General features: G+C 40.3%; 1 protein-coding gene across 5 annotated transcripts in view; it reads right to left on the bottom strand.

Moving 5' to 3' along the window:
- ZFAND3 (zinc finger AN1-type containing 3) overlaps positions 1–27,798 on the bottom strand; it is a 339,302-nt gene that overhangs the window by 297,127 nt on the left and 14,377 nt on the right. For 2 of the 5 annotated variants that reach the window (XM_084968025.1, XM_084968024.1), the window contains one exon: positions 6,195–6,270. The exons of the other annotated variants lie outside the window; for them this stretch is intronic. The gene's annotated coding sequence lies outside the window, so the exon portion shown is untranslated. The remainder of the gene's footprint in view (positions 1–6,194; positions 6,271–27,798) is intronic. 5 annotated transcript variants of the gene reach the window in all.

The raw sequence follows: 27,798 nt of genomic DNA, 5'->3' as shown, positions 1-27,798 counted from the left end.
AAGGAAGAATCATTGAAGTAAATACATTTTCCTCTTTGTGTTAAACCTCAAGAGAGAAAAGGGTTATAGAAAGTTAGAACATTATACTCTTTCCCTCCCAAAAAAAACTCCAAAGCTGACTCAGACTTTGTAAAGAAAATTAGGAGTTTATTGAGTTCCCACTGTGATGCATCTCCGGAGCTCTGGGACACAGGTTTGATCCCTGGCCCAGCACGGTGCATTAAGGATCCACCGTTGCCACAACTGCAGCTCAGGTCACAACTATGGCTCAGATCTGATCCCTGGCCTGGGAACACCATGTGCCACAAGGCAGACAAAAAAGGGAAAGAAAGAAAGAAAAGAGAAAGAGAAAGAAAGAAAGCAGGCAAGCAAGCAAGCAAAAAAGCAAACCAGGGAGTTTTACAAAAAATAAGGAAGGATGGGTAGGAAAAAAGGAGGAGAAATCAAATCACAGAAAAATAGATGACTACAACAAAAGGCCCGCCACAGTTGGTTATGTGTTTTACTGGGCATGTTTCATGGCCTATGTATACTTTCGTGCTCTTCAAGAATAACTGCCCCTCCCCCCAAAAAATCCCATTTAGATGAAAGAAGGATATCAGACACCCATGATGGCAAAAGGGAATTAGGAAACATTTATGTGTTGCCAGAAGTGAATCAATTAGGTAATCCCTTTAAGGAACTAAATCGTGGTCCCCAGAGAAGCAGCACCAGCAACCCCACCTCACTAGGGAACTTGCTAGAAATGCAAATTACTTGGCCCCATTATAAGAATGGGGCCCAGCAATCTGCGTTTCAACAAGTCTTTCAAGTGACTGTGATGTTCCCTAAAGTTTGCCGATTATTAAGATCCTCAGAGCCTCCAGGTTTACAGGGCATACCATGGAGCTTGCTCTTAATGTGAGATTTCCTCATATCCCTACAATAGTGCCTCACTCAATAAATGTTTTTTGAATGAAGGAGTGAATGGCCTTAAACTTCCTTCCTCCTTACCAAACTAGTGTTAATGGAATTGTTGTTTCTTGTAACCAAAGAAATCTTACAATGTGTCCCCAAAGCAGGGGCAAGGTACACACAAGACAGCCAAAGGTATTTGGAACTGGTCCATTAGGGCTTAGAGAGCGTGAGGATGCAGTTCTGAGAAGAAAGAGCTAAGAAACATACCCTTCCAAAAGAAAAAGTGAAGGAATTTCAGGGGGCAAAATTGAGAATTTAATTAACAGACTCAAGGAAATTGTAGTTCTAAAGGAACTGTGATTTGACCTTGTACAAAAGGCTCTCAGGCCAAAGTAGAAAACTGCCATGATTTTTCAAGACCTAGAAAAGTTCATAAAATAAATAAAACTGTGACTTTTGCTTCAATGAGAAGTGACAAAAGTCAATGTATCTTAATGATTTACCTGATCTGTATGTAATTTATACCTTAAGATCCACTACACCAATGGAAATAATTTATACCTTTCAACTCTGCTGTACCAGAAAGATCACAGACATAACCATCAGAAATAAGAGCACCCAGACTAAATTCTGAGAGCGCTCAGAAGCAGCATTCTACCTTTCCCCCAATCCCTTGTTGATACTCCAAATACTAGTAGCAGAAATTAACTGCCAAAAAGGCAAAAGAACATACAAAAACAAAAACTTGTAGGGGCCCAGGAGCAAGGGGGCTACCTCTACTGTCAAAACCCTTAACTTCAATTCTCTTTAGATCATAAGATTCTTTTTTCTCAACTACTGTATGAATAATAATACAAGCCCTTCAGATGTCTCCTAATGAGACCATCTTCCAATGGTCTCATAAATCATATCTCAATTTCTAACCATGGCCTTTTTTTGGAGGGAGGGGGGCAATCATTCCACCTATTTCCCACCAAACCCCAACTCAGGCCCTCCACAGCATTAAGTACCTCTATCATCCATTACACGCCTCACCCTCTCACAGGCTACATGGGAGCAGGACCTGTTCTCACATCCCCAGTGCTGAGAACTATGCCAAGCACAAAAACAAACAGTAGAATATGTATTGATTGATTTCCACTCCCACTCCTAATTCCAGTTTTTATAAAAACCTCTTTAAATAATTTCAGTCTAGGAATTTCCATTGTGGCCCAGTGGTTAACAAACCTGACTAGCATCCATGAGGACGAGGGTTCGATCCCTGGCCTCGCTCAGTGGGTTAAGGATCCAGCGTTGCTGTGAGCTGTGGTATAGGTCTCAGACTCGGCTTGGATCTTGAGTTGCTATGGCTGAGGTGTAGGCTGGTGGCTACAGCTCCGATTGCACCCTAACCTGGGAATCCTCATATGTTGCAAGTGCAGCCCTAGAAAGACCAAAAAAAAAAAAAAGACAAAAAAAAATTTTCACTCTATCCTTCTTCAGAAAAGCTCACCTCTTCCAAAAACCATCTCTTAACTGGCTCCAAGGAGCTTCAACTGAAAGAAAACCATCTTGTGTCTGTTATTACTTCTGTACAACTATCTCTGGTTATATGTATCAGTAATCCATGTTTTTCTTCTCTTCCGCTTTCAATATGATACTCAAGGGCTAGGAGCAAGCCCCTAACAAAGTAGTAAACCTACTGGGGCTGTGCCCAGCTTGACTGCAGGTGTTCTTTCTCATGATCCATTGCTCAACTTGTGGATGAGACACAACATAGCCACTTTACAGCCGCACGGAGGAGCAAAGGAAGGGATATGGCAAAGAAAGAGACAACCAGGAGTTCCCGTTGTGGCGCAGTGGTTAACGAATCTGACTAGGAACCATGAGGTTGCAGGTTCGATCCCTGGCCTTGCTCAGTGGGTTAACGATCCGGTTGCCGTGAGCTGTGGTGTAGGTCGCAGACGCAGCTCAGATCCTGCGTTGCTGTGGCTCTGGCGTAGGCTGGCAGCTACAGCTCCGATTCGACCCCTAGCCTGGGAACCTCCATATGCCGCGGGAGCGGCCCAAAGAAATGGCAAAAAGACAAAAAAAAAAAAAAAAAGAAAGAGACAACCAGACCAGACTACGGGAAAGGAAGGGAGAGGGTGGCAGAACCCAAAAAGTTTTTTTCTTTCCTTGGGACCATCATAACCCCTCCCACAAGAAACTTCAGTAAGTCCATCAGCTATCCTTCAAGGACAAGTTCCTGCTACTGTCACAACTCCAGTTCATCTTAAATCTGATGAAGTTTTAAACAAGCATAAATTACTAAATGAGACAAACTGGGGAGTTCCCTGGTTGTCTAGTGGTTAGGACTTGGCGCTTTCAGCACTAGGCCCAGGTTTAATCCTGGTCTGGGAACTGAGATCCCACATCAAGCCGCAGCACCTACCAGCCAAAAGTGGGGAGCAGGGGAGACACACAATCATCTGGGGAAGATAGGTATTTACAAATTACTTACCACTCCCCTTCCCCCAAAGAAGGGGAAGAAGAAGGCAGACCGGAAAAAAAAGAAGAACCATCACAAAGCAACTCTAAAAGGACAGCTCTGCCTCTGGGATATGGAGAACCTGTACTCCCTCATCTCCACTGCAACTTTGGCCATTTACCATTTGCTGCTACTGCTGAAGGGCAGTAGGAATGTAGAATCTGAGTTAATTCCTTCAGTTTACAAGGCAATTTATTTTAATTACCTGAATAATAAAACACTACCGGCTTTAAGACTTCTGTCAAATCTTGGAGTTGATTCTTTTTTTATTTAAAGATCTACTTCTAGGGAGTTCCCGTTGTCGTCCTGGTGCAGGGGAAACAAATCCAACTAGGAAGCACAATCCCTGGCCTCACTCAGTGAGCTGAAGATCGATCCATCGTTGCCGTGAACGGTGGTGTAGGTGGCAGACGCAGCTGGAATCTGACATTGCTGTGGCTGTGGTGTAGGCCACTGGCTACAGCTCCAATTAGACCCCTAGCCTGGGAACCTCCATATGCTGTGTGGCCCTAAAAAGACAAAAAAAAAAAAAAGATCTACTTCTATAGGAAAAGAAGATGTTGAAGAACCTCACTGTCAAAACTAGGTCAAAGTTATAAAGTTCCGGGAGTTCCCGTCGTGGCGCAGTGGTTAACGAATCCGACTAGGAACCATGAGGTCGCGGGTTCGGTCCCTGCCCTTGCTCAGTGGGTTAACGATCCGGCGTTGCCGTGAGCTGTGGTGTAGGTTGCAGATGCGGCTCGGACCCCGCGTTGCTGTGGCTCTGGCGTAGGCCGGTGGCTACAGCTCCAATTCAACCCCTAGCCTGGGAACCTCCATATGCCGCGGAAGTGGCCCAAGAAATTACAACAACAAAAGACAAAAAAAAAAAAAAAAAAGTTATAAAGTTCCACACAAAATAGAAGTTTAAAGAAAGAAGTCAACAGCTTTCTCAACAGTTTTTATCCCCATCTATAACTGTCTTTGGATTCATACAATACAAAACGACCAGCATTAAGGCAGCAAACACATGCCTCCTCTGTTTTTTCCAAATAAGTCTTCATTGATAAACTCACTTTCTAAGCTCTTTCTCCAGTTTAAAAGTTCCATGGCTAGTTTAAGTTATGGCAACTCAAGCAGTTCTATTTCTGCACTTCCTAATTAAAAACTTATCAGAGAACTGATTTTTAACCAAAGTCAGAAACAGAGAGTTAGCAGAGAGTAATTCATGATTAGACTATAGAAACAAAGAGAACATTCCACAGAGGCAAACTACCCAGTTTCCCCATTCAGTGCTGCAACTCCAGGAATCTAATGATCCTTCACTTATTCAAAAATGAACATGATAGTAAAATTCCCTAATGTTGACAGTAGGTGATTTTTAACTTCACTGCTGTCTGACAGGCACCTACAGGCTTTACCTGGCCTCAATCTGTCCAGTTTGGAACGCCAATTAGTAGCTCCTCAAAAGCAAATCTCAACGTAAGCCATTAAAAAAAGTGCTTTTCAAAGTGTCAAAAACAATGGATCAGTCAAACTCAGCACATTAGAACTAAATAAAACCTGGGTGCCCAACAGAGGCTGCAACTGTCAAAGCCAAGTGACAAAGAACATCATTCTCAAGCAAAGAAAGGATCAAACTCTCAAAACAGTTGTGATACCGCCCCTCCCCCTTAAATACAAAGAATACTGCAGCAATCAAACAAGTGTCTTCATTAGTAAACTTAGCCTTTCTCTCGACTGAGGTTCCACAGTAAAGAATTAAGCACTAATATCCTAAGGCACAGGTTGGCAAACCTTCTCTGTAAATATTTTAGGCTTTTCAGACCACCTGGTCTCCGTCACAACTACTCAATTCTGCTACTGGAGCTTGATAGAAGCTGCCAACAGTTAAGCAAATGAATGAGAGTGACTGTTCCAATGAAACTATGTGGACACTGAAATTTGAATTTCATATAATTTTCACATAAATATTATTCTACTTTACAATGATTTAAAAACATAAAAACATTCTTATAAAAAAATTTCTTAGTTCTTTGGCTAGATTTGGCTCTACAGGTTTGCTGATCTATTCCCTAAAGCATCCTTTGTATCTAATAGATAAACTTCTCTCTTACGCATTTACAATGATGCTAATTACATACTATACTACACAGAATTGAGAAAACAGTCATTCGAATCAGTTTCTGTATCTACAGCACTCTGTCCAGTATGAAGCTAACTTACAAATTTTATTAGCACTTGTTAACTTGGGCAAATAACTTTATACAAGTTACACATTACCTTTCTTTTTTTCTTTTTTTCTTTTTAGGGCTGCCTCTGTGGCATATGGAAGTTCCCAGGCTAGGGGTCAAAATGGAGCTGCAGCTGTCAGTCTATACCACAGCCATAGCAACGCCAGACCTGAGCCCCGTCTGCAACCTACACCATAGATCAGGGCAACGCCAGATCCTTAACCCACTGAGTGAGGCCAGGCATCAAATCTGCATCCTCATGGATACTAGTAGGGTTTGTGAACTGATGAGCCAAAATGAGAACTTCCACAAGTTACTTTTCTTAAAGTCTCAATATATAAAAATACAAAAAGGAACTTTCTCATCCAGTACAATGTCAATGGACAATATAAATCACACTGCTGCAAGTTAAATCTCTGGTTAATATACACAAATAATAAACTCTTTTAGTAAAGCCCAGAATTAAATTCATCTTTCCATCCATTTTGTATCTTCAGATATTGTTTATTCTTAAAGTAGAACCTACCTGAATAAAAATCACAAGTATAAATTATAAGACCGCCTGAGACACTTACTATCTAGATTTGCCTTCCAGCTCCACTTCTTTCCAGACGAGTGAGCTTGAACAAGTTCCAGGCACTCTTTACTCATCTGTTAAGAAGAGGAAATACTTGCAACCCTCTAAGAAGAGTCAAAAGTATCCAATAAAATTTAGGCAAAAGAGTTTGTATACTATATAGTGCTACAGAAATATCAGTTGCCATTATGATCTGATGCTCAATGGCTTTCTTCATATTATAATTTTCCACTTTTTTATAACACTCCAGTGTTAGCTTTTGCTAAGCCTCAGGTTAGTGGAATACTGTGTACCTAGGAATACATTTCATTCAACACATTAAACTTAAGCAAAGCATAAAGTGAGGCTCTGTAGGGCAATAAAGTTGATGAGATGGTCTCAGAACTCAAAATAGTTTATAATGAACTCTGACACGTAGACATAAGTCAGTGCTCTAAAAGAAACAAATGAAAATCAACATCAATACTGTGGGTTGAGAAAAAGTCTCACAGGTATATAGTAAGAGCCTGGGTATGTGATGGGAGAGACACACTGTAACAGAGGGAACTGCAAGAGCATAGGTAGACAGGGAAGAGAACACTCCACACACCTTAGAATGCATGGCAGTTCAAGTTCTAAACAAATCCCAGAAGGAAAAAAAAATTGTTTTTCTTTTCAGAGCCACACCTGCATCCCAGGCTAGGGGTCTAATCGGAGCTACAGCTGCCAGCCTACACCACAACCACAGCAATTCAGAATGCAAGCCACGTCTGCGACCTATCCAATAGCTCACGGCAACACCAGATCCTTAACCCACTGAGTGAGGCCAGGGATCAAACCTGCAACTTCACGGTTCCTAGTTGGATTTATTTCTGCCACACCATGACGGGAACTACAGGAAATTTTCATTTTTAAAATCTAACCCAGAAAAGAAATATCTTACCATTAAATCTCTGAAGAGTAAGCACCCTGAATGACAAGCAAGGGGAGGCTCATCTTAAGCTAAAGTCAAGAATTATGAACCATACTGGCTTCAACCCACTTCATCATTATTTCCCAAAGCACTTCACAAACATTATCTAAGAGGGTATGTTTAGAGGGGACTGAGTTACAGGGAAAGCTATCTGGCTTAGCAACTCTCTGAAGAAGTGGGGACTGGCACACCTGGCTCTCTTAATGATACACAATATATCAATCTGCTTCAAAAACCGTTTTCTTATATTCTCCAAGTTATCACAGTTCTCAGTAAGAAAGAGCAATACAGCAAGTTAGTTCTTAAAAGAATAATCTAAGTAGGCTTCCTTGAGGGGAGTTGGGACTAGGAAATCTTACATTCTTCCTCTAGAGTTTATTTACTTTTAACCTTTCCATAAACAAACTATTCGTGTTTCTACACTTTTACTAACAATAACCAAATAAATTTACCTTGGAGCTGGGCCTGAGCATGGTAAATTTTAACCCAGAAGAAAACTTCTTAAAAAAATGAATGGTAAGAAAGGTCTTCTGGGGAGTTCCCATTGTGGCGCAGCGGAAACAAATCCAACTAGGAACCTTGAGGTTGCGGGTTCGACCCTTGGCCTTGCTCGGTGGGTTAAGGATCCGGCACTGCTGTGAGCTGTGGTGTAGGTCGTAGACACCGCTCGGATCTGGTATTGCTGTGGCTGTGGTGTGGGCAGCTACAGTTCCAATTTGACCCCTAGCCTGGGAACCTCCATATGCCATGGATACGGCCCTAAAAAGACAAAAAAAAAAAAAAAGTCTGTAACTGCCAAGACTGCCACGGCATCAGTCACACCACCAGTGAAGATTAAAAAGGACCCCCAACTCTCCGCTATACCTCTGACCGAGATGAATTCCAATCCCCAATCCTACCCACGTGAATCTGGGCAGGCACTGTAACTGTTTTGACCATTACAATATGGCAGGAGTGATGCTATGCCAGTTGCCAGATGAGTCTCTCAACTCTAGGAAATAATAAATTGCTTTTTAAGATCCTAAGTTTTGATGTGGTTTACTAAAAAGCACCAGGCAGGTAACTGCAGCAGTTACCATCACAGCTCCAGCTTTCAGGGCTTTCACCACACCACAACCAAATTACTGTTTCACGTATAAAAGAAAGAAAACCTCAGAGGAGTTACAACTTATTGGATAGGTTTCTAATAGAATGTGCTATCAACTCTTAGAGCACGCAAAAGATGACCAAAGTGTCCTAACATGCAAAATTACCTACTGTCAGTCATGTTTCATAGAAAAGGTTATAAAAATCAAACTGAGTATACCACCCAAGAGAAGCAACTTATTTTTTATACCAAAGAAAACCCTCTGGTCTGGAAGGTCAGATACCAAAAAGTAGTCATCTTCCAAAAGCGGTATGTACAAAGGAGGTAGTTTCATTTTATGCTATATACAAAATTCTGAATTGCTTGAAATAAGCATGTAACATTTTTTGGGGGGGGTGAAAGTTCCCAGGCTAGGGGGTCAAATCAGAGCTATAGCTGCTGGCCTATGCCACAGCCACAACAACATGGGATCCAAGCCTTGTCTCACAGCAAGCCAGATCCTTAAGCCACTGAGTGGGGCCAGGGATCAAACCCACATCTTCATGGATACTAGTCAGGTTCATTACCACTGAGCCATAACAGGAACTCCATTTTTTTTTTCCTTTTTTTTTTTTTTTAAAGATATTTCCTTTGGAGTTCCCATCATGGCACAGTGGAAAAGAATCCGACTAGGAACCATGAGGTTTCGGGTTCAACCCCTGGCCTCGTTCAATGGGTTAAGGATCCGGCATTGCCAGGAACTGTGGTGTAGGTTGCAGACTCAGCTCGGATCTCACGTTGCTGTGGCTGTGGTGTAGGCCTGCAGCTGTAGCTTCAATTAGACCCCTTGCCTGGGAATCTCCATATGCCAAGGGTGTGGCCCTAAAAAAAAACAAGCAAAAAAAAAAAAAGATACTTCCTTTGGGAAAAAACAAACCACTACAAACCTAGCAACTTCTTTACATGCTTGTCTGGTACACTAAGATGATGGCAAATACCATTCTTATTAGCTATGCTTTCACAGAATGAAAGATGGTGTCAGCACCCAAAGGATACCTATTTTTTTTAATCATGAATAGAGCCTATGCTCTAATGTCTCTTTCTCATCCCATTAGCCATATGCTCCTGCATAGCAAGTACTCCCAGTTAGCACAGTGCCCGGCAAGGGAGGTGGACTTTGCAACTGGAAACTGCTTTGACTTCTTTCTTTCAAACTTTGAAAGGTACTAGGTAGAAGGAGAACAGTCTCAGAACTTCTGCTCATGGCTCATCAATTCTGTACCAGGCCTCCTTGCAAACCTTTTCCCAATAGGAGTGAGGCTTCTGCCACACTCCCAATCCCAAGAAAATTAGCAAGATGGCTGGATGCATACGAAAAAGACTGGCAAGGAACAGAAAAGAAAAAAAAGAATTCCTCTCATGAATATCTAAGTTTTCATAAACTATCTACACCTCTAGCCTATTCAACAGATAAGGGAAAGATGAAATTCAGAACATTCTGTTCTGCTTCTGGTTACTAATGTCAAGTAAAGAACCAACGTGGAAAGGAAATCACCATAAGAAAGGCTACAAGGTTTTGAAATTATCACAGGGTTTTGTCAGGTTGTTCTCTGACACATCACTAAGTTTTGAGGACTCACTGTTACCTATAAGCACTTCCAGGGGCCCTTCCCAACCTGTTTATCAGCAGCCTCCCTAAAAGGACAGAATCAAAAGCTCAACAAGTTCCAACCACCAATATTTCTTCCAAAACATCATTTATTAGAATCCTATGGTCTCAAATACAAGTTATTCCACCTACTAAACCTAATACTCCAATTTATTTTCAATCCCTCATGGGAAAATAGAGAATACACAATATGGAGATACAATATGGAGTTCCCGTCATGGAGCAGTGGAAACAAATCCAACTAGGAACCATGAGGTTTCAGGTTCGATCCCTGGCCTCACTCAGTGGGTTAAGGATCCAGTGTTACCGTGAGCTGTGGTGTAGGTCGCAGACGTGGCTCAGATCTGGTGTTGCTGTGGCTCTGGCGTAGGCCGGCAGCAACAGCTGCGATTGGACCCTAGCCTGGGAACCTCCGTATGCCGCAGGTGCAGCCCTAAAAAGACAAAAGGGAAAAAAAAATACACACACACACACACACACTATGAACTGATAAGTAAAAGTTCTATAAAAACTAAACATAGAAAAAAATAGAAGTAGTTTAGCAAATTTAGGTATTTAAAAAATTAATCAAAAATAACAAAAGGATCACTCATGCTAAACACAGTAATAATACAGAGTAACTTAAAGAGGAGGAGATGGAGGAGGGAATCATGTGGAGTTATTTTTAAAGCAGTATAATATATGCAAAGTTGGAGTTCCCGTGGTGGCTCAGCAGAAACGAATCTGTCTAGTAACTCACTCTGAGTTAAGGATCTGGAGTTGCCATGAGCTTGCTGTAGGTCACAAACACAGCTTGGATCTGGTGTTGCTGTGGCTGTGGCATAAGCCAGTGGCTATGCTCCGGTTCAACCCCTAGCCTGGGAATTTCCATATGCCATGGGTGTGGCCCTAAAAAGACAAAAAAAAAAAAAAAAAGCAAAGTTAAGAAATGATCTTTTATACTCAGCATTAGACAGACATCTACAAACTTGTAGGATACATTCCTTTCTTGTTTTAAAGGGTGTTCTATTCAATGTTCTTTGATAATCTACACGGAAAAAAAAGAAGAGATATATGTTTATGTATGTATAATCATTTTGCTGTAAACCTGAACCTAATACAATATTGTAAATCAACTATACCTCAATAAAATTTAAAAATAAATAAATATACTCTAAAAAACAAAGAAAGAAACTACAAGAATCCACACTGATGGCAGGAAAACGATCAACTGGAAATGTTAAAGGAACCTGGGATGTCTGATCTGGGAAAGAAAAAAAGAGATCTCACACTCCAAAGATTGTTGGATATATTACAAGTTTTTTAATGAGGAAAATGCTGAGTAACTGCAAAAACAGACTCAAATGTCAAGTCATTAGCAAACATGGTCTCTGAACAGGAACACAGTGGACCACAAGTTCCCAAAACTCTCACATTAGCTCTTAGTATTGCCTTTAGCTGCAGGGAGACAGGCAAGATTTTACAAAATTGGATCACAGGTGCAAACAGGCACACTTTTGTTTAAAAAGCAAATCACCTAAATAGTCAGTACACATAGGGCTGAGGGCATTAAGATTTAAAAAAAAAATCATTCCCCAGTAGAAATCAATACATAATGGATGAGATGGCTTGCAATCAGGGTGCTCAAAGGGCTAGGGCATCTCACAAACCATATCTAAAATCAAATCAAGGCAACTAGGAAAAAACAAGGCTGTAATATAAAGTTATCTAGAGAAGACTACACTCAATTCTAGCCCATTTCCTGATGTTAGGTAAGAATGACAGCTGGAAAGTGACTTTTATAGTATTATTGTTATAATTAAAAAGCAGGAGTTCCCACTGTGGGAGGGTGGGTTAAGAACCCAACTGCAGCAACATGGGTTGCTGTGGAGGCCTGAGTTTGATCCCCAACCCAGCACAGTGGGTTTAAGGATCCAGTGTTACTGCAGCTGCAGGGTAGGTAGCAGCTGCGGCTCAGGTTCAATTCCTGGCTTGGGAACTTCAATATGCCATGGGTAGTGCCAATAAATAAATAAATAAATATTAAAAGAAAATAGCAAATTAGGGTGTCTATAAAGAGAAGAATAGACAAACAAAATGGTGGTACAGTCACACAATGGAAACTACTTTAAAATACGTAATAATAAAAAGGAACAAACTACCAAGATACATTACAGAGTCAAGGAAGCCTTACACAGAGTGCAAAATATGATTCCATTTACATGACTTCCAAATCAGGCAAAACTAATCTACAGTCAGAAAAGAATTATTCCTGGGAAAAGAAGAGGAGCAGCAGAATGACTAGAAAGAAACATTCGAGGACTTTCCACAGTGAAAGGACCTTATAATACAGTATAGTGTGAGGTTTACCTTGATATAGGTTTGGGTTACACAGGTAAATACCTTTGTCAAAACTCACCAAACTAAGTATACTTAAGATTTTTGTGTTTTTTACTTTACACTGTACTTCAAAATTTTTTACAACCTTATACTTCGGAGTTCCTACTGTGGCTCAACTGTGCAGTACCAAGACACAGGTTCAATCCGTGGCCTGGGACAGAGGCTCCATCTCTGGTCTCACTCAGTGGGTTAAGGATCCACCATTGCCGTGAGCTGTGGTGTAGGTCGCAGACACAGCTCAGATCTGGCATTGCTGTGGCTATGGCACAGGCTGGCAGCTATAGCTCCGATTCGACCCCTAGCCTGGGAACTTCCCCCCATATGCCATGGATGCGGCCTTAAAAAAAAAAAAAAAAAAAAAAAAAAAAAAAGACATTAAACCATAGTTAATAATATGCATGCAAAAGTATTTGGGAGTAAATGTCCTAATATCTGCCATTTATTTGTAAACTAAAAAAATGAGATGGATTGAGAAGTAGAAAGCAAATAAGGCAAAATATTACACAATCTGAGTGATAGGTAATGGGTGTACAATTTGTGCACAACTCTAGTATTTTTATAAAATCTTTTCATGATAAAATGTTAGAAAAAAAGAAAACTGTTTACTAGAGAAGTAGTTCCTTTCCGTTAAGCTATTGCTCAAAAACCTAGGGCTCATCTTAAGCCTCTTCTTTAGCTTTTGGCTTTCTTCATTACCCTCTTTCATTACTGGAGAAAATATTTACTCAAGATCATCCAATTACCTCTGTGCTGATTCTTCTATCATCCAACAACCTTTCAACCACTTACTGTTTGTCAAGTATCTTTTTTTTTTTTTTTTGCTTTTTAGGGCCACACTCGCAGCATATGGAGGTTCCCATGCTAGGGGTCTAATCAGAGCTACAGCTGCTGGCCTACACCACAGCCACAGCAACTCCAGATCCGAGCCGCATCTGCAACCTACACCACAGCTCAAGGCAACACCAGATCCTTAACCCACTGAGTGAGGCCAGGGATCAAACCTGAGTCCTCATGGATACTAGTCAGATTCAATTCTGCTGAGCCACTAAGGGAATTCCTCTCAAGTAGCTTGTTTTCACAAAAGTGATACTCTACTGAGGCAAACATATAAAAGCATTACAGTCACAGATGAAGAATTACCTAAAAAGTATTTTAACGGACTGGTTCCACGCTTTATTAATGTAATTAATCTTCCTCATCTCTCTCGTTTTTCTTCTTTGAAAAAAACTGTTAAATTTTATTTTTTAATGATTTATTTTTTCCATTGTAACTGATTTACAGTGTTCCATCAATTTTCTACTGTACAGCAAAGTGACCCAGTCACACATACATACATTCTTTTTCTCACATTATCCTCCATCATGCTCCATCATAAGTGACTAGATATAGTTCCCAGTGCTACACAGCAGGATCTCATTGCTATCTCTGCTTTTTCTAATCAACTGGTCTCATGAGTTTGGTTAGCATAATTATCTCCCACAGGAGTTCCTGTCATGGTGCTGCGGAAATGAATCCGACTAGGAACCATGAGGTTGTAGGTTCGATCCCTGGCCTCAATCAGTGGGTTAAGGATCAAGCATTGCTGTGAGCTGTGGTGTAGGTTGAAGAAGACGCGGCTCAGATCTGATGTGGCTGCGGCTCTGGCGTAGGCCAGCAACAACAGCTCCGATTGGACCCTAGCCTGGGAACCTCCACATGCCACTGGGTGTGGCCCTTAAAGAACAAAGGACTAAAAAAAAAAAAAACTATCTCCCACAAAGTCTTAGCAACCCTTCAGTATAAAACTATAAAACTTTCTAGTTTTGGAAGCAAGGAACAGACCACAGACAGCAATATCTCAACAAGTAATACCAACCCTGTGAAGACAGCCATGCCTGAAGCTGCCAGTTGGTTTTCCCATCTGTAAAGTTCAGTTAATATCTATCCTGCCAAAAACAGGCTTCTGAGGATAAATGAGATTACATGAAAACATTTTAGAAATAAAGTTCTACACAAGTGTTATATATTATCATGATTCCATGATGTTACTAACAATTTCTCAAAACCACCTTGTTGCTGGACAAATAAAGAAGGAATTATTAAAGCAGATTATTACCATAAAGGTTTAAGGTCACCTAAGAGAACTTTTCAGTACAAACATCTGACTCTCAGTAATTAGTGTTGACTCATGGACATCTGTGAGTCAAGAAGACTACCTCCAATTTACAGCAGGACTTTTGTCTCACCCAGATTCAAGTACACAAAGTAATAGGAGAGGCAGACACTGTAAAGTAAAATGGCTTAGTGGCATTCTTGTGGTAGTGTTACTAATACCTTGTGCAAATCCAAGATTCATAAAACTACTAAGCGATTAAAAAGGCCCTAATTCAAGTAGTTATTAACAAATAAATTACCTTGTCCATTTCAGATCATGAAGATCAGCAGCAACACCTAAAGGTTTATATCAAGGCCTTACAGTGGTTTTGAAAATAAATTTCTCCTCAATCCCTAGAGCTACTCAACAGATTCAGCACAACTTAAGATTATCCACTCAGGGAGTTCCCGTCATGGTGCAACAGAAACAAACCTGACCAGGAACCATGAGGTTGCAGTTTGAATCCCTGGCTTCGCTCAGTGGGTTGAGCATCCAGCATTGCCATGAGCTGTACTGTAGGTTGCAGACGCAGCTCAGATCCCAACTGTAGGTTGCTGTGGCTGTAACGTAGGCTGGCAGCTGCAGCTGCAGCTCCAATTAGACCCCTAGCCTGAGAACCTCCATATGCTGCAGATGCTGCCCTCAAACAACAGGGCAAACAACAATCCAGGTGGGATCACAGCCCCACCCCTCAGTAAACAGGCTACCTAAAGACCCCTCAGGCACACAGCTGCCTCTAATCCCATCCAGAGACAAAGCCCCACCACCAGAGGGATTAGAATCAGCTCCACCTACCAGTGGGCAGGCATCAGCCCTTCCCATTAGGAAGCCTACAGCAAGCCCCCATACCAACTTCAGCCACAAGGCAGGCAGACACCAGAAGTAAGAGAGGCTACAACTCTATTTTCTGTAAAAAGGTCACCACACCAAAAACCTATAAAAATGAAAAGACAAAGAACTATAACTCAGATGAGGGAGAAAGGAAAAACTCCAGAAAATCAGCCAAGTGATGAGATTCTCAGCCTCCAGGAAAAAGACTTTAGACTGTTGATGCTGAAGATGATGCAAGACATTGGAAATAAACTGGAGGCAAAGACTGATAACTTACAGGAAACACTGAGCAAAGAGGTACAAGATATAAAATTTAAACAAGAAGAGATGCAAAATACAATAACTGAAATAAAAAATTCAGCTAAAAGCAGAATACAGGAGGCAGAAGAATGAATAAGCGAGGTGGAGGACAGATTAGTGGAAATTACGGATGCAGAACAGAAAAGAGAAAAAAGACTGAAAACAAATGAAGAGAGTCTCAGAGATCTCTGGGACAACGTGAAACGCACCAACATCCGTATTATAAGGGTGCCAGAAGAAGAGAGAGAGAAGGAGACAGAAAAAATATTCCAAGAGATAATAGCCGAAAACTTCCCTAACATGGGGAAGGAATCACTCACTCAAATCCAGGAAGCACGAGTACCATATAAAATAAACCCAAGGAGGAACACCCCAAAACACATACTAATCAAACTGACCAAAATTAAAGACAAAGAGAAAATCTTGAAAGCAGCTAGGGAAAAGAAACAAATAATATACAAGGGAACCCCGATAAGGCTATCGGCAGAAACTCTGCAGGCCAGAAGGGAATGGCATAATATACTTAAACTGATGAAAGGAAAAAACCTCCAACCGAGATTACTTTACCCAGCAAGGCTCTCATTCAGATTTGAAGGAGAAATCAAAAGCTTTACAGATAAGCAAAAGCTGAGAGAATTCAGCAACACTAAACCAGCCATACAACAAATACTAAAGGAACTTCTCTAGGCAGAAAAGACAAGACAGCAACAGGAAACAAAAATACCACAAATGACAAGGCTCACCAGTAAAAGTATATATACAGTAAAGATATGAAACCATTGATGCACAATTATACCACCAAAATCAGAAATCATGAGAAGAGGTGGGTACAAATGCAGGACACTGGAGATGAACTTGCAATTAAGAAAACAACAACTTAAAACAATCTCATATACATATAGATTCTTATATCAAAACTTCAGAATAACTGCAAACCAAAAATCTACAATTGATACACAAATAATGAAAAATCAACTCAAATACAACCCTAAAGATAGTCATCAAACCAGAAGAGGAGAGAACAAGAGAAGGAAAGAAAAAAGAGCAACAAGAACAAATCCAAAGCAATTAATAAAATGGCAATAAGAACATACATATCAATGATTACCTTAAATGCAAATGGACTAAACGCCCCAACCAAAGTACATAGACTGGCTGAATGGATACAAAAACAAGACCCATATATATGCTGTCTTCAGAGACCCACTTCACTTCTAGGGACACATACAAATTGAAAGTGAGAAGATGGAAGAAAATATTTCATGCAAATGGGAATCGAAAGAAAGCTGGAGTAGCAATACTCATATCAGACAAAATAGACTTTAAAATGAAGAATAGGAGTTCCCATCATGGCGCAGTGGTTAACAAATCCGACTAGGAACCATGAGGTTGTGGGTTCGGTCCCTGCCCTTGCTCAGTGGGTTAACAATCCGGCGTTGCCGTGAGATGTGGTGTAGGTCGAAGATGCAGCTCGGATCCTGCATTGCTGTGGCTCTGGCGTAGGCCAGTGGCTACAGCTCCGACTGGACCCCTAGCCTGGGAACCTCCATATGCCACGGGAGCAGCCCAAAGAAATAGCAAAAAGACCAAAAAAATAAAGAAAATAAAATGAAGAATATTTTAAGGGACAAAGAAGGTCATTACATAATGACCAAAGGATCAATCCAAGAAGAAGATATAATAATTGTAAATATCTACAGACCCAACATAGGTTCACCACAAATGCTAACAACCTTAAAAGGAGAAAGTGACAATAACACAATAATAGTGGGGGACTTTAACATCCCACTTACAGCAATGGGCAGATCAACCAGACAGAAAATCAATAAGGAAACACAGGCCCTGAATGATGCATTAAACCAGATGGACTTAATAGGTAGTTATAGGACATTCCAACCAAAAGCAACAGAATACCCATTCTTCTCAAGTGCACATGGAACATTCTCCAAGATTGATCACATCCTGGGCTACAAATCCAACCTCAGTAACTTTAAGAAAATTGAAATCATATCAAGCATCTTTTCCAACCACAACACTATACAACTGGAAATCAACAAGAAAAAATCTGCAAAAAAACACAAACACATGGAGACTAAACACCATGCTACTAAACAAGGAATGGATCACTGAAAAAAATCAAAGAGGAAATTACAAAATACCTAGAAGCAAATGACAACGAAGATATGACACTCCAAAACCTATAGGATGCATGGAGTTCCCATCGTGGCGCAGTGGTTAACGAATCCGACTAGGAACCATGAGGTCGCGGGTTCGGTCCCTGCCCTTGCTCAGTGGGTTAACGATCTGGCGTTGCCGTGAGCTGTGGTGTAGGTTGCAGACGCGGCTCGGATCCTGCGTTGCTGTGGCTCTGGCGTAGGACAGTGGCTGCAGCTCCGATTCAACCCCTAGCCTGGGAACCTCCATATGCCGTGGGAGCGGCCCAAAGAAATAGCAAAAAGACAAAAAAAAAAAAAACCTATAGGATGCAGCAAAAGCCGTTCAAGGAGGAACGTTTATAGCAATACAAGCCCACCTCAGGAAACAAGAAAAAGCTCAAATAAACAAGCTAATCTTCTATCTAAAGCAGCTTGAGAGAGAAGAACAGACAAGACCTAAAGTTAGTAGAAGGAAAGAAATCATAAAGATTAGAGCAGAAATCAATGAAATAGAAACAAAGAAAACCATAGAAAAGATCAATGAAAGGAAAAGTTGGTTCTTTGAAAAGATCAGCAAAATTGATAAACCCTTAGCCAGACCTACCAAGAAAAAAAGAGAGTACTCAAATCAATAAAATTAGAAATGAAAAAGTAACAAGAGACATCACAAATACAAAGGTTCATAAGAGATTACTATATGCAACTATATGCCAATAAAACAGAAAACCCAGAAGAAATGGACACATTCTTAGAAAAGTACAATCTTCCAAGACTAAACCAAGATGAAATAGAAAAGATGAATGGACCAATCACAAGAGCTGAAATTGAAACTGTGATTAAAAAACTTCCAACAGGAGTTCCCGTCATGGCGCAGTGGTTAACGAATCTGACTAGGAACCATGAGGTTGCGGGTTCGGTCCCTGGCCTTGCTCACTGGGTTAACGATCCGGCGTTGCCGTGAGATGTGGTGTAGGTTGCAGACGCGGCTCGGAACCCGCATTGCTGTTGCTCTGGCATAGGCCGGTGGCTACAGCTCCGATTGGACCCCTAGCCTGGGAACCTCCATATGCCGTGGGAGCAGCCCAAGAAATAGCAAAAAAAGAAACACACACACACACAAAATAAATAAATAAAGTTAAACATTTAAAAAAAAAAAAAAAACTTCCAACAAACAAAAGTCCAGTACCAGATGGCGTCACAGGAGAATTCTATCAAACATTTGAGAAGAGCTAACACCTATCCTTCTGAAACTATTTCAAAAAATTGCAGAGGAAGAGATCCTCCCAAACTCATTCTACGAGGCCACCATCACCCTGATACCAAAACCAGACAAAGATACCACAAAAAAAGAAAACTATAGGCTTATTTCACTAATGAACACAGATGCAAAAATTCTCAACAAAATACTAGCAAACCACATCCAACAATACATTAAAAGGACTGTACATCATGATCAAGTGGGATTGATCCCAGGGATGCAAGGGTTCCTCAATATCCGCAAATCCATCAGTGTGATACACCACATCAACAAACTGAAGAATAAAAACCATATGATTCTCTCAAGAGAGGTAGAAAAAGCCTTTGACAAAATCCAACACCCATTTCTGATAAAAACCCTTCAGAAAGTGGGCATAGAGGCAACCTACCTCAACATAACAAAGGCCATATATGACAAACCCACAGCAAACATCATTCTCAATGGTGAAAAACTGAAAGAATTCCTGCTGAGATCAGGAAGAAGACAAGGATGTCTGCTCTCACCACTACTCTTTGACATAGTTTTTGGAAGTCCTAGCCACAGCAATCAGAGAAGTAAAAGAAGTAAAAGGAATCCAAATTGGAAAGGAAGAAGTAAAACTATCTCTATTTGCAGACGACATGATACTATACCTAGAGAATCCTAAAGACTCTACCAGAAAACTGTTCGAGCTCATCCATGAATTTGGCAAAGTCACAGGATACAAACTCAATACACAGAAATTGACGGCATTTCTATACACTAACAATGAAAGAGCAGAAAGAGAAATTAGGGAAGCAATCCCGTTTACCATCACATCCAAAAGAATAAAATACCTAGGAGTAAACCTACCTAAAGAGACAAAAAGACCTGTACTCCAAAAACTGTAAGACACTGATGAAAGAAATCAAAGATGACACAAATAGATGGAAAAACATACCATGCTCTTGGTTTAGAAGAGTTAATATTATCAACATGACTATACTACCTAAGGCAATATACAGATTCAACACAATCCCTATCAAATTACCAAGGACATTTTTCACAGAACTCGAATAAAATATTTTAAAGTTTGTTTGGAAGCACAGAAGACCCAGAATAGCCAAAGACATCCTGAAAAAGAAAAATGGAGCTGGAGGAATCAGGCCCCTGGACTTCAGACCATACTACAAAGCAACAGTCGTCAAAACTGCATGGTACTGGCACAAAGACAGAAATATAGATCAGTGGGAACAGGATAGAAAGCCCAGAATTAAATCCACGCACCTACAGCCAACTCATCTATGACAAAGGAGGCAAGAATATACAATGGAGAAAGGACAGCTTGTTCAATAAGTGGTGCTGGGAAAACTGAACAGCCACATGGACAAGAATGAAATTAGAACACTCCCTAACACCATACACAAAAATAAACTCCAAATGGATTAAAGACCTAGATAAAAGACCAGATACTATAAAACTCTTAGAAGACAACATAAGCCAAACACTCTCCGACATAAACATAACGACAGCAACATCTTCTCAGACCCACCGCTTAAGAATACTGACAATAAAAATAAAAATAAACAAATGGGATCTAATCAAACTTAAAAGTTTCTGCACAGCAAAGGAAACCCTAAACAACACAAAAAGACAACCCACAGAATGGGAGAAAATCTTTGCAAATGAATCAACAGACAAAGGATTCATCTCCAAAATATATAAACACCTTCTGCAGCTCCATACCAAAAAAACAAACAGCCCCATCCAAAAATGGGCAGAAGAGCTAAACAGACAGCTCTCCAAACACATACAGATGGCCAAAAAACACATGGAAAGATGTTCAACATCACTCATTATTAGAGAAATGCAAATCAAAACCACTCTGAGGTACCACCTTACACCAGCCAGAATGGCCATCATCCAAAAGTCTACAAACAATAAGTGCTGGAAAGGCTGTGGAGAAAAAGGAACCCTATTACGCTATTGGTGGGATTGTAAATTGGTGCAACCACTGTGGGAAACAATATGGAGAGTCCTCAGAAAACTAAAAATAGAACTACCATTTGACCCAACAATCCCACTCCTGGGCATCGATCCAGAGAAAACCGTGACTCGCAAAGACACATGTACTCCGATGTTCATTGCAGCACTCTTTGCAATAGCCAAGACATGGAAACAACCTAAATATCCATCGACAAAGGAGTGGATCAAGAAGATGTGGTACATAGACACAATGGAATACTGCTCAGCCATTAAAAGGAACGAAATACCAGCATTTTTAGCAACATGAATGGACCGAGAAGTTATCATACTAAGTGAAGTCAGCCATACAATGAGATACCAACATCAAATGCTTTCACTGACATGTGGAATATGAAAAAAGGACAGACTGAACTTCTTTGCAAAACAGATGCTGACTCACAGACATTGAAAAACTTATGGTCTCTGGAGGAGACAGTTTGGGGGGGTGGGGGGATGTGCTTGGGTTATGGGATGGAAATCTGTGAAACTGGATTATTATGATCATTATACAACTACAGATGTGATTAAATGCATTTGAGTAATTAAAAAAAAATTATGAAAACCCTATTTGGCCAGTTTTTCAAAGGGTCAACAAAGCTCTTCTGTGTCCCACAAGCAATTCAACTGTATAGAAAAAATAAAAAATAAAGCTGAAAACTTTTAAACACTTGATCTTCAACATACAGTGGCCCACCTAAAATAACGATTTAATTAACTGTGGACACAGTTATTTTTCACATCAGAATCTGAATATAAAATACCATTTAAAGCTGCTTTTCTGATTCAACAGGGCTCCCATAAAACACATATTTAAAAGTCAATCCCAGACAAAGTCCTTGTAACATCTGGGACGGAAAGTCTAAATTCCAAATGTTTAAATGGAAGAAAGGACAGCATTCCATACATGAATAGAATGACAAATATTAAATTCAGTCCAGCTACTTGCTGCTGCCTGTATATTATGAAAACATATTTAACCTTCTATATAAAGGAATCACCACTGTTTCCAAGTAGTTTAGAGTGGAAACATAGCATGGTGAAAGGAACACAGTGCTAACGAGAGTCAGGCCACTGATTTGCTATGCAAAATCTTGGAAAACTAAGTGTCAGTTTCATTGTCTGTAAAACAGAAAACTACTATTTCACCAACCACACAATTCCTATGAGGATTAGGGGAATAACACATATAAAGTGATAGTTATCCATTAAATAATAGCAATTACTACTGCCTCCAGTATAAATATTTGAGTATATTTGGGAGTTCCCGTCGTGGCGCAGTGGTTAACGAATCCAACTAAGAACCATGAGGTTGAGTGTTCGATCCCTGCCCTTGCTCAGTGGGTTAACGATCCGGCGTTGCCGTGAGCTGTAGTGTAGATTGCAGACGCGGCTCGGATCCTGCGTTACTGTGGCTCTGGTGTAGGCTGGCAGCTACAGCTCCGATTCGACCCCTAGCCTGGGAATCTCCATATGCCGCGGGAGCAGCCCAAGAAATAGCAAAAAAAGACAAAAATAAATAAATAAATAAATATTTGAGTATATTTGAGCCATACCTTTAAAAAAAAAGACTGAAACAAAAATAAATTAGAAAATACTCCTAAATGAGAATATGCAAAGGGAGTTCCCGACGTGGCGCAGCAGAAACAAATCCAACTAGGAACAATGAGATTGTGGGTTTGATCCCTGGCCTCACTCAGTAGGTTAAGGATCTGGTGTTGTCATGAGCTGTGCTATAGGAGGGCAACTGCAGCTCCAGTTAGACCCCTAGCATGGCAAAATCCATATGCCGTGGTGTGGCCCTAAAAAACAAAAAGACAAAAAAAAAAAAAAAAAAAAAAAAAAAGAGGGAATATACCAAAACTTATGGAATGTAGTTAAAGCAGTGCTTAGAGGAAATTCATACCTGTGTACATCTATATTAAAAAAGAAGAATGGGAGTTCCCGTCGTGGCGCAGTGGTTAACGAATCCGACTAGGAACCATGAGGTTGCGGGTTCGGTCCCTGCCCTTGCTCACTGGGTTAACGATCTGGCGTTGCCGTGAGATGTGGTATAGGTTGCAGACTCGGCTCGGATCCCGCGTTGCTGTGGCTCTGGCGTAGGCTGGGGGCTACAGCTCTGATTCGACCCCTAGCCTGGGAACCTCCATATGCCGCAGGAGTGGTCCAAAGAAATAGCAAAAAAAAAGACAAAAAAAAAAAAAAAAAAAAGAATGAGCTCAAATCAAACTGATCTTCCATCTTGAAACATGAGAAGAATAAACTAACTCTAAAGAAAGCTGAAGGAAGGAAATGATAAAAATGAGCAGAAAGTAATGCTATTAAAAAAAAAAAACAAAACACAGAGCTCCCGTCAAGGCGCAGTGGTTAACGAATCCAACTAGGAACCATGAGGCTACAGGTTCGATCCCTGGCCTCGCTCAGTGGGTTAAGGATCCAGCCTTGCCGTGAGCTGTGGTGTAGGTTGCAGATTTGGCTCGGATCCCACATTGCTGTGGCTCTGGCAAAGGCGGGTGGCTACAGCTCCGACTGGACCCCTAGCCTGGGAATCTCCATATGCCACGGGAGCGTCCCTAGAAAAGGCAAAAAGACAAAAAAAAAAAAGAAAAAAAAATAGAGAAAATACATGAAATCAGGGTTGGTTCTTTGCAAAGATCAACAAAATTGATAAACTTTTAGCTGGACTGAACAAGAAAAAACAGAGATGACCCAAACTAATATTAAACTCAGGAGTGAAAGAGAGGACATCACTACCAATGTTACAAATAATTTTTAAAATATAAGGGAAAATCATGAACAACTGTACATCAACAATTAGATGATTTTGAGGAAATGACAAATTCCTAGAAAAACATGAAATATTAAAACTCACAAGAAAAATTAGAAAATCTGAATAGACTTACAAGTAAGGAGGTCAAATTGATAGTTTTAAAACTTTCCACAAAGAAAAGCCCAGGTACAGATGGTTTCACTGATGAATTTCACCAAATATTTATGAAGAATGAACACCAATTATTCACAAACTCTTCCCAAAAATTTTAAAAGGAGGGAACATGTCCCAATTCAACCTATGCACCCAGTACTACCCTGATATCAAAACCAGAAAAAGATTTCACAACAAAAAAAAACTAGGAGTTCCTATCATGGCTTGGCAGAAACGAATATGACTAGCATCCATGAGGACGCAAGTTCCACCCCTAGCTTTGTTCAGTGGGTTAAGGATCCAGCACTGCCACAAGGTATGGTATAGGTCTCAGACATGGCTCAGATCCCTTGTTGCTGTGGGAACCCAACTGGGAACCTCCAAATACCATGGAGACAAAAATCTCATATAGACACAGAAATTCTCAACAAAATACTAGCAAGCCAAATCCAAATAAAACAAATAAAAAGGATTATACACCAAGACCAAGTAGGACTAATCCCAGGAACCCAAGTCTGGTTTAGCATCAGAAAATTAACCAAACCAACACATCATGTAATAAAAGATTAAAGGACAAAAAAGAAAAAAAAAAAGTGACAGTCTCAACAGACACAGAAAAGGCATCTGACCAAACCCATTACCCCTTCATGAAAATAATAAATTCAACAAACTAAGGATACAAAAGAACTTTAATTTGATAAAAGGCATTTAGAAAAAAGCTAAAATCATCACCGCAGCTAACCTCATTACTTAACAGTACTGAAGCTCCCCCAGCCCCGCCCCAAGATCTAGAACAAGGCAAGGATGTCTGCTTTCATCACTTCTATTCAACCTTGTATTGGAAGTTCTAGGCAGGGCAATTAAGCAAGAAAAAGAAATAAAAGGCATCCAGATTTTTTTTGGGGGGGGGGAGTAAAACTATCCCTATTTGCAGGTGACATGACCTTGCATACAGAAACATCCTAAAAAAAAATTACTGGAGCTAATGAATGAGTTCCAGGATACAAGATCAATACACGAAAATCAACTGTATTTCCAATACCTTTCAAAGTTGCACTCCAAAAAATCAAATACCTGGGAATATATCTGACCAAGGAGGTAAAGGACTTATATGCCGAGAACTATAAAACATTAATCAAAGAAATTAAAGAAAATATAAAGAAATGGAAAGATATTCTATGCTCCTGGGTTGGAAAAATTAATATTGCAAAAATGGCTATACTACCCAGAGCAATCTACAGATTCAATGCAATCCCTATCAAATTACCCATGACATTTTTCACAGAACTAGAACAAACAATCCAAAAATTTATATGGAACCACAGAAGACCCAGATTGACAAAGCAATTCTGAAGCACAAAAACCAAGCAGGAGGTGTAACTCCCCCAGACTTCAGGCACTATTACAAAGCCACAGTCATCAAGACAGTGTGGTAATGGTAAAAAAATAGACAGACGGACCAATGGAACAGAACAGAGAACCCAGAAATAAACCCAGACACCTGTGGTCAATTACTCTTTGACAGAGGAGGCAAGAACATAAAATGGGAAAAAGACAGTCTTTTCAGCAAGCACTGCTGGGAAACCTGGACAGCTGCATGCACATCAATGAAACTAGAACACATCCTCACAACCTTGCACAAAAATAAACTCAAAATGGCTTAAAGACTTAAATGTAAGATAAGACACCATCAAACTCCTGGAAGAGAACATAGGCAAAACATTCTCTGACATCAACCTTATTAGGAGTATTTTCTCAGGTCAGTCTCCCAAAGCAATAGAAATAAAAGCAGGAGTTCCCGTCGTGGCGCAGTGGTTAACGAATCCGACTAGGAACCATGAGGTTGCGGGTTCGGTCCCTGCCCTTGCTCACTGGGTTAACGATCCGGCGTTGCTGTGAGATGTGGTGTAGGTTGCAGATGCAGCTCGGATCCTGCGTTGCTGTGGCTCTGGCGTAGGCCGGTGGCTACAGCTCCGATTTGACCCCTAGCCTGGGAACCTCCATATGCGGCAGGAGTGGCCCAAGAAATTGCAAAAAGACAAAAAAAAAAGAAAAGAAAAGAAAAGAAAAGAAAGAAAGAAAAGCAAAAATAAACCAATTGGACCTAATCAAACCGACAAGCTTTTGCACAGCAGAGCAAATCAAAAAGAAAACAAAAAGACAACTTAACAGAATGGGAGAAAATAGTGTCAAATCATGCAACTGACAAGGGCTCAATCTCCAGAATATACAGGCAACTTATACAACTCAACAGCAAAAAAACCAACAACCCAATTGAAACATGGGCAAAAGACCTGAATAGACATTTTTCCAACGAAGATGGACAGATAGCCAACAAGCACATGAAAAAATGCTCCATATCACTGATTATTACAGAAAGGCAAATCAAAACTACTATGAGGTACCACCTCACACCAGTCAGAATGGCCATCATTATTAATAAGTCCACAAATAACATGTGCTGGAGGGGGTGTGGAGAAAAGGGAACCTTCTGCACTGTTGGTGGGAATGTAAGCTGGTATAACCACTGTGAAGATGAGCATGGAGATACCTTTGAAATCTATACATAGAACTACCACATGATCCAGCAATCCCACTCCTGGGTATATATCCCGATAAAATTTTCCTTGAAAAAGACACATGCACCTGCATGTTCACTGCAGCTCTATTCACAATAGCCAAGACATGGAAACAACCCAAATGTCCATCAACAGATGATTGGATTAGGAAGATGTGGTATATATACACAATGGAATACTACTCAGCCGTAAAAAAGAATGAAATAATGCCATTTGCAGCAACATGGATAGAACTAGGGACTCTCATACTAAGTGAAGTAAGTCAGAAAGAGAAAGACAAATACCATATGATATCACTTATATCTGGAATCAAATATAAGGCACAAATGAACCTTTCCACAGAAAAGAAAATCATGGACTTGCAGAATAGATTTGTGATTACCAAGGGGGAGGGGGAGGGAGTAGGGTGGTTGGGGAGCTTGGGGTTAATAGATACAAACTATTGCCTTTGGAATGTATTAGCAATGAGATCCTGCTGGGTAGCACTGGGAACTATGTCTAGTCACTTATGATGGAGCATGACAATGTGTGAAAACAGAATGTGTACATGTATGTATAACTAGGTCACCATGCTGTACAGTAGGAAAAAAAAATGTATTGGGGAAATAACTATTAAAAAAATAATAATAATAAAAAGCAAATCACATCTTAAAAAAGAATGGAACAAGACATTTAATAATAAACTCTTAAAAGTGAAAAAAAATCAACTGCATTTATATATGACTACATAATTTTACAATGAAATTAAGAAAACAATTCCACCTATAAGAGTTATCAAAGCAAATGAAATCGGTATAAATTTAACAAAGAACTGCAAGATTTGCACAAACTATAAAACACTGTTGAAAGAAATTAAAGACAGATAAATGAAAAGGTATCCCAACATTCATGAACAGGGAGACTAAGTATTGTTAGCACTTCAACTTTAAGAACTTTCAAAGTGTAAACTTTCTTCTACCAAACCAAACTTTACACACCACTGACAGATGGCATTAGTGGTTGCTCCTTTTTTTTTTTTTTTTTTTTTTTTTTTTTTTTTGTCTTTTTAGGGCAGTATCCACAGCATATGGAGTTTCTCAGGCTAGGGGTTGAATCAGAGCTACAGCTGCTGGCCTAAACCACAGCCACAGCAATGCCAGATCCGAGCCGCATCTGAGACCTATACCACAGCTCAGGCAACGCTGGATCCTTAATTCACTGAGCAAGGCCAGGGACCCTTCAAACCTGCATCCTCATGGATACTAGTAAGATTCACTTCTGCTGAGCCACAACAGGAATTCCAGTGGTTGCTTCTTTAATTTCACACTGGACTTACAAATAAATGGAGTCACAAACAACTTTTCCAAAGCTAACCAGTATGTAGGCAAAACTTCTA

Source organism: Sus scrofa, chromosome 7 (genome assembly GCF_054392235.1).
Source record: "Sus scrofa isolate SSC_HxYL_T2T_F1_AM1 chromosome 7, Sscrofa_HxYL_maternal_Yorkshire_Landrace_v2.0, whole genome shotgun sequence".
Taxonomy (NCBI): domain Eukaryota; kingdom Metazoa; phylum Chordata; class Mammalia; order Artiodactyla; family Suidae; genus Sus; species Sus scrofa.
The sequence above is the reverse complement of the archived record's forward strand: the minus strand, read 5'-3'. Positions and strand labels throughout refer to the sequence as shown.